Source organism: Callithrix jacchus, chromosome 14, assembly GCF_049354715.1.
Source record: "Callithrix jacchus isolate 240 chromosome 14, calJac240_pri, whole genome shotgun sequence".
NCBI lineage: Eukaryota > Metazoa > Chordata > Mammalia > Primates > Cebidae > Callithrix > Callithrix jacchus.
Window position 1 is genome coordinate 20784928 of NC_133515.1, and position 8762 is coordinate 20793689.

Genomic DNA, 8762 nt, shown 5'->3' on the forward strand with positions numbered 1-8762 from the left:
AGGTTGCAGTGTGCCAAGATCATGCCTCTGTACTCCAGCCTGGTGACAGAGCAAGACTGTGTCTCAAAAAAAAAAAAAAAAAAGTCAAGAAAAAACAGATGGTGGCAAGACTGTGAAAAAATAAATGATTTTACACTGCTGGTGGGAATATAAATTAGTTCAACCATTGTGAATGAAAGTATTCTGATTCCTTAAAGACCTACAACCAGAAATACCATTTGACCCAGCAATTCCATTACGGGGTATATACCCAAAAGAATATAAATCATTCTATTATAAAGATACATGCTTGTATATGTTCACTGCAGCACTATTCACAATAGCAAAGATATGGAATCAACCCAGATGCCTATCAATGATAGACTGGAGAAAGAAAATGTGGTACATATACACAATGAAATACTTTGCCATCAGAAAAAGAAACAATATCATGTCCTTTGCAGGCTCATGGATGGAGCTGGAAGCCATTATCCTCAGCAAATTAATGTGGGAACAGAAAACCAAATACAGCAAGTGAGCTGAGTGATGAGAACACATGGACACAGGAAGGGGAACAACACACACTGGGGCCTGTTAGTTGGGCATGAAGTGAGAGCATCAGGAATAATAGTTAATGCATGCTGGGCTTAATACCTAGGTGACTGGTTGACAGGTGCAGGAAACCACCATAGCACATATTTACTTATGTAACAAACCTGAACATCTTGCACATGTATCCTGGAACTTAAATTTAAAAAACCCATCTGGCGAGCTTTGGAAGAGTATAAATATACAGGTCCCATCCCAGATGATTCTAATGCATGGCAGGGTGAGTCCACTGCCATAAAAAGGTGCTTGATTTCTCCTGGGATCCAACTGATTCCCTTTATCCTCATCCTAATTCTTAACCCATAGGGGGCCAGAAGAAACAAAAGTGGGTTATGTTCACCAGTCCACATGCCTATGAAGTTGGCCAAAGCCTCTATGTGTGCATGTGAGATTCCTCTGAGTGTTCTCTGACAAAACAACAAGCAGAAAGTGAAACAGGACAAAATGAACCAAAAAGCCTTATCTCCCTTATGGCCTAGAGTTCCTGTTTGTTCAAACATCACTGGAAACTATTTCCCTTTTTGCCTTGATTTCTGTAAGCCCAGAGCTCCATTTTGATCAATTACATGAACTATTCTTAGCCTTTGCTTTATGTGTGATTATATTTCCTGCTTCACAATATGAATTTGGAGCTTTTATTGAAAGACACAATAATATTGTGCAAACAACTACTCCCATGTGGGTTTTGGACATCATATAGGGATATACATTAAGGATGAGTTGTGGGTTATGGGGCTGGTGGGGAAAATGTACCCACAGGAAGCTGACAGGACTTGCCAAGCAAAGGGATGGTTTTACTGGGAGAGATGAGAAAATATGACAGTAATGACAAAGTTTTCTTGATATGCCAGAGACCGTTACTCCTGTGATCCATTGTGGTTAAGGTCTGCTAAGGCAGACATGCCCACAGATGAAAGCTGCTAATGACTACGGATGGCCCACCTTTGAAATCTAGGGCTGGCAGGACTTGAGCCATGAAGCTTATACACTCTCACACATGGCTCATTCAGAGTCTGTTTCCATTTCCCTGCATGTGGTTCACTGTGTACCTCTTTATAGATTCAGAAAGTTTGCAGGGTCCACTTTCTTTTCCTTTTTAGTGATGTACTTTTCCTTTTCTGATCACAATCCTTCCTTATACTTCATTTTCTTTAGGAATACCTGATCATAGCAGAGGCTGCTCTGCAAGTTCCCCGAGGCTCATGCCTCCTGGTTAGGGTGCCACGCTCCTTCTGCAGCTACTTCAGGTGCTTCAACTACTTTTCTACTTTGCCTCAAGGTGCCTGGGAGTTAAAGTAGAAGTTCTTCTCTCCTTACGTTGGTTGTACAGAAGTCCTAATCTCTTGCCTCAAAGCATGACAGCTCCTGCAGGCCCCTGATCCCATTTTTTCTGAAATCCTATTCTTGCTGTTCCTTTCTCTCCCCTGTCTTGGCTTGCCTCTGTTAACCATAGTGCCCACAAATCTCTGTCTCAGGTTCTGCTTCTGTGGAACCTACTGAAGACACTGGTGTGACGACCTCTTGAAAGAAAAAATGGATACTTCAGAGGAAACTATATTGTTCCTCCTGTTTCTGTTTCTCCTTCTAAGTCAAAGTATTAGCAAGAGCCTGAGGACTAAGCTTTGATTTTTTTTTTTTAGTCCTGCCCAAATATCTAAGGGGTCTGGAGAGTCAGGCATACAAACGATAAATTCTCATCAAATGGGTTTTATTTAACCCTATATATCCTGACTTAACTTTCCAGTCTGATTCTGGCATAACGATATGTGACAAAGAAGAAAGTCAAAATATTTTACCCCAAAACATGTTTCTTTGCCTGCAAAGCTATCCTTTGTGGGGGAAAATTTGCATCTGTAAAGAATATCTATTAACATAACTAGATCTTTTTTTTCCGGGCCCTCCCAATCCTGAAGAGATTAACCAAGAGTCTAGCACCTTTTAAAGGTCTGAATAGGAAACATTTGTCATCTATTCTCTCTAAGGGCAGCCACTGTAAGACTTCAAAAGAAACTTGGTTTCCACAGTCTTTTATCTTAACCTGAACATTTCCTTTCTATTGATCTCAGGTCTTTAGACAAACTCAAGCAATTGTCAACCAGAAGATGTTTAAATTTACCTATAGCCTTGAAGCTCCTCTGCCCTTTGACTTGTCCCACCTTTCTGAACCCAACAGTGTATTTCTCAAATGTATTTGATTGATGTCTTATGTCTCCCTGAAATGTATAAAAACAAGCTACGCCTCAACCGCCTCGAGCACACGTTCTCAGGACTTCCTAGAGGCTGCGTTGTGGGTCATGGCCACTGGTATTTGGTTTGGAATAAATCTCTTCAAAATATTGTACAGAGTTTGACTTTTTGTTGATGAGTCTTAGAACTCCAGTTTTGAGAATATTAGTGATCAATGTCTCAGTTTTATTCATTCAGAATTAACTAGCATCTGTTATAGAAAGTGTCTCTGGCATTTTGACCATAGAGTAGGTGCAGGTGTTGAAGGAAAGGGGTCTTGATCCATACCTCCAGAGAGAGTTCTTAGATTTCATGCAGGAAAGAATTCAGGGAAAGTGAAAGCAAATTTATTAAGAAAGTAAAGGAATAAAGAATGCCTACTCCATAGAAAGAGCAGCCCCAAGGGCTGCTGAAGGCCTATTTTTATGGTTCTTTCTTTTTTTTTTTTTTTAAATTTTTTATTGGATTTTAGGTTTTGGGGTACATGAGCAGAGCATGCAAGACAGTTGCGTAGGTACACACATGGCAGTGTGCTTTGCTTTTCTTCTCCCCTTCACCCACATTTGGCATTTCTCCCCAGGCTATCTCTCCCCACCTCCCCCTCCCACTGGCCCTCCCCTTTCCCCCCCAATAGACCCCACTGTTTAGTACTCCCCTTTCTGTGTCCATGTGTTCTCATTTTTCATCACCCGCCTATGAGTGAGAATATGCGGTGTTTCATTTTCTGTTCTTGTGTCAGTTTGCTGAGGATGATGTTCTCCAGATTCATCCATGTCCCTACAAACGACACAAACTCATCATTTCTGATTGCTGCATAATATTCCATGGTGTATATGTGCCACATTTTCCCAATCCAGTCTATCATCAATGGGCATTTGGGTTGATTCCAGGTCTTTGCTATTGTAAACAGTGCTGCAATGAACATTCGTGTACATGTGTCCTTATAGTAGAACGATTTGTAGTCTTTTGGATATATACCCAGTAATGGGATTGCTGAGTCAAATGGAATTTCTATTTCTAAGGCCTTGAGGAATCGCCACACTGTCTTCCACAATGGTTGAACTAATTTACACTCCCACCAACAGTGTAAAAGTGTTCCTTTTTCTCCACATCCTCTCCAGCATCTGTTGTCTCCAGATTTTTTAATGATCGCCATTCTAACTGGCGTGAGATGGTATCTCAATGTGGTTTTGATTTGCATCTCTCTGATGACCAGTGACGATGAGCATTTTTTCATATGATTGTTGGCCTCATATATGTCTTCTTTCGTAAAGTGTCTGTTGATATCCTTTGCCCACTTTTAAATGGGCTTGTTTGTTTTTTTCCTGTAAATCTGTTTGAGTTCTTTGTAAATTCTGGATATCAGCCCTTTGTCAGATGGGTACACTGCAAAAATTTTTTCCCATTCTGTTGGTTGCCAATTCACTCTAGTGACTGTTTCTTTTGCTGTGCAGAAGCTGTGGATTTTGATTAGGTCCCATTTGTCTATTTTGGCTTTTGTTGCCAATGCTTTTGGTGTTTTGTTCATGAAGTCCTTGCCTACTCCTATGTCCTGCATAGTTTTGCCTAGATTTCCTTCTAGGGTTTTTATGGTGACGGGTCTTATGTTTAAGTCTTTAATCCATCTGGAGTTAATTTTAGTGTAAGGTGTCAGGAAGGGGTCCAGTTTCTGCTTTCTACACATGGCTAGCCAGTTTTCCCAACACCATTTGTTAAACAGGGAATCCTTTCCCCATTGCTTGTTTTTGTCAGGTTTATCAAAGATTGTATAGTTGTAGATATGTTGTGTTTCCTCCGATGCCTCTGTTCTGTTCCATTGATCTATATCTCTGTTTTGCTACCAGTACCATGCTGTTTTGATTACTGTAGCCTTGTAGTATAGTTTGAAATCCGGTAGTGTGATGCCCCCCGCTGTGTTCTTTTTGCTTAGAATTGACTTGGCTATGCGGGCTCTCTTTTGGTTCCATATGAAGTTCATGGTGGTTTTTTCCAGTTCTGTGAAGAAAGTCAATGGTAGCTTGATGGGGATAGCGTTGATTCTGTAAATTACTTTGGGCAGTATAGTCATTTTCATGATATTAATTCTTCCTAATCATGAACATGGAATGTTTCTCCATCTGTTTGTGTCCTCTCTGATTTCGTCGAGCAGTGGTTTGTAGTTCTCCTTGAAGAGGTCCCTTACGTTCCTTGTGAGTTGTATTCCAAGGTATTTTATTCTTTTTGTAGCAATTGTGAATGGCAGTTCATTCTTGATTTGGCTTTCTTTAAGTCTGTTATTGGTGTAGACGAATGCTTGTGATTTTTGCACATTGATTTTATATCCTGAGACTTTGCTGAAGTTGCTTATCAGTTTCAGGAGTTTTTGGGCTGAGGCGATGGGGTCTTCTAGGTATACTATCATGTTGTCTGCAAATAGAGACAATTTGGCTTCCACCTTTCCTATTTGAATACCCTTTATTTCTTTTCCTTGCCTGATTGCTCTGGCTAGAACTTCCAGTACTATATTGAATAGGAGTGGTGAAAGAGGGCATCCTTGTCTAGTGCCAGATTTCAAAGGGAATGCTTCCAGTTTTTGCCCATTCAGTATGATATTGGCTGTTGGTTTGTCATAAATAGCTTTTATTACTTTGAGATACGTTCCATCAATACCGAGTCTATTGAGGGTTTTTAGCATAAAGGGCTGTTGAATTTTGTCACATGCTTTCTCTGCGTCAATTGAGATAATCATGTGGTTTTTGTTTTTGGTTCTGTTTATGTGGTGAATTACATTTATAGACTTGCATATGTTGAACCAGCCTTGCATCCCCGGGATGAGTCCTACTTGATCATGATGAATACGTTTTTTGATTTGCTGTTGCAATCGGCTTGCCAATATTTTATTGAAGATTTTTGCATCTATGTTCATCATGGATATTGGCCTGAAGTTTTCTTTTCTTGTTGGGTCTCTGCCAGGTTTTGGTATCAGAATGATGTTGGTCTCATAAAATGATTTGGGAAGGCTTCCCCCTTTTTGGGTTGTTTGAAATAGTTTTAGAAGGAATGGTACCAGCTCCTCTTTGTGTGTCTGGTAAAATTCGGCTGTGAATCCATCTGGACCTGGGCTTTTTTTGAGTGGTAGGCTCTTAATTGCTGCCTCGACTTCTGACCTTGTTATTGGTCTATTCATAGTTTCAGCTTCCTCCTGGTTTAGGCTTGGGAGGACACAGGAGTCCAGGAATTTGTCCATTTCTTCCAGGTTTACTAGTTTATGTGCATAGGGTTGTTTGTAATATTCTCTGATGATGGTTTGAATTTCTGTGGAATCTGTGGTGATTTCCCCTTTATCATTTTTTATTGTATCTATTTGGTTGTTCTCTCTTTTATTTTTAATCAATCTGGCTAGCGGTCTGTCTATTTTGTTGATCTTTTCAAAAAACCAGCTCTTGGATTTTTTGAAGGGTTTTTCGTGTCTCAATCTCCTTCAGTTCAGCTCTGATCTTAGTTATTTCTTGTCTTCTGCTGGGTTTTGAGTTTTTTTGATCTTGCTCCTCTAGCTCTTTCAATTTTGATGATAGGGTGTCAATTTTGGATCTCTCCATTCTCCTCATATGGGCACTTATTGCTATATACTTTCCTCTAGAGACTGCTTTAAATGTGTCCCAGAGGTTCTGGCATGTTGTGTCTTCGTTCTCATTGGTTTCGAAGAACTTCTTTATTTCTGTCTTCATTTCATTGTTTACCCAGTCAACATTCAAGAGCCAGTTGTTCAGTTTCCATGAAGCTGTGCGGTTCTGGGTTGGTTTCTGTATTCTGAGTTCTAACTTGATTGCACTATGGTCTGAGAGGCTGTTTGTTATGATTTCAGTTGTTTTGCATTTGTTGAGCAGTGCTTTACTTCCAATTATGTGGTCAATTTTTGAGTAGGTGTGATGTGGTGCTGAGAAGAATGTGTATTCTGTGGATTTGGGGTGGAGAGTTCTGTAAATGTCTATCAGGTTTGCTTGCTCCAGGTCTGAGTTCAAGCCCTGGATATCCTTGTTGATTTTCTGTCTGGTTGATCTGTCTAGTATTGACAGTGGAATGTTAAAGTCTCCCACTATTATTGTGTGGGAGTCTAAGTCTCTTTGTAAGTCATTAAGAACTTGCCTTATGTATCTGGGTGCTCCTGCATTGGGTCCATATATGTTCAGGATCGTTAGCTCTTCTTGTTGTATCGATCCTTTTACCATTATGTAATGGCCTTCTTTGTCTCATTTGATCTTTGTTGCTTTAAAGTCTATTTTATCAGAGATGAGAATTGCAATTCCTGCTTTTTTTTTGCTCTCCATTTGCTTGGTAAATCTTTCTCCATCCCTTTATTTTGAGTCTTTGTGTATCCTTGCATGTGAGATGGGTTCCTGGATACAGCACACTGATGGGTTTTGGATTTTTATCCAATTTGCCAGTCTGTGTCTTTTGATTGGTGCATTTAGTCCATTTACATTTAGGGTTAATATTGTTATGTGTGAATTTAATACTGCCATTTTGATGCTAAGTGGCTGTTTTGCCTGTTAGTTGTTGTAGATTCTTCATTATGTTGATGTTCTTTAGCATTTAGGATTTTGGAATGGCTGGTACTGGTTGTTCCTTTCAGTGTGTAGTGCCTCTTTTAGGAGCTCTTGTAAAGCAGGGCTGGTGGTGACAAAATCTCTGAGTACTTGCTTGTTCACAAAGGATTTTATTTTTCCTTCACTTCTGAAGCTCAGTTTGGCTGGATATGAAATTCTGGGTTGAAAGTTCTTTTCTTTAAGAATGTTGAATATTGGCCCCCACTCTCTTCTGGCTTGTAGTGTTTCTGCCGAGAGATCTGCTGTGAGTCTGATGGGCTTCCCTTTGTGGGTGACCCGACCTTTCTCTCTGGCTGCCCTTAGTATTTTCTCCTTCATTTCAACCTTGTTGAATCTGACGATTATGTGCCTTGGGGTTGCTCTTCTTGCGGAATATCTTTGTGGTGTTCTCTGTATTTCCTGCATTTGAGTGTTGGCCTGTCTTGCTAGGTTGGGGAAATTTTCCTGGATGATGTCCTGAAGAGTATTTTCCAGCTTGGATTCATTCTCTTCGTCCCCTTCTGGTACACCTATCAAACGTAGGTTAGGTCTTTTCACATAGTCCCACATTTCTTGGAGACTTTGTTCATTCCTTTTTGCGCTTTTTTCTCTAATCTTGGTTTCTCGTTTAATTTCATTGAGTTGGTCTTCGACTTCAGATATTCTTTCTTCTGCTTGGTCAATTCGGCTATTGAAACTTATGCATGCTTCGCGAAGTTCTTGTATTGTGTTTTTCAGCTCCTTTAATTCATTCATATTCCTCTCTAATTTATCCATTCTTGTTATCATTTCCACATATCTTTTTTCAAGTTCCTTGGTTTCTTTGCATTGATTTAATACATGTTCTTTTAGCTCACAAAAGTTTCTCATTATCCACCTTCTGAAGTCTAATTCCATCATTTCGTCACAGTCATTCTCCGTCCAGCTTTGTTCCCTTGCTGGTGAGGAGTTTTGGTCCTTTCTAGGAGGTGAGGTATTCTGGTTTCGGGTGTTTTCCTCCTTTTTGTGCTGGTTTCTTCCCATCTTTTTGGATTTATCCACCTGTCGTCTGTGTAGTTGCTGACTTTTCGATTGGGTCTCTGAGTGGACACCCAGATTGTTGATGATGAAGTATTTCTGTTACTTGGTTTTCCTTCTACCAGTCTAGCCCCTTTGCTGTACCACTGCTGAAGTCCACTCCAGGCCCTGCTTGTCTGGGGTGCACCTCTAGCAGCTGTGGCACAGCGAGGGATTCTACCAGTTTCTTTTTCTGCTATCTTTGTCCCAGGATGATGCCTGCCAAATGTCAGTCTTTTGGATATAGAGGGGTCAGGGAGCTGCTTGAGGAGACAGTCTGTACTTTATAGGAGCTCAATTGCTGAGCTGTGAGCTCTGTTGTTCATT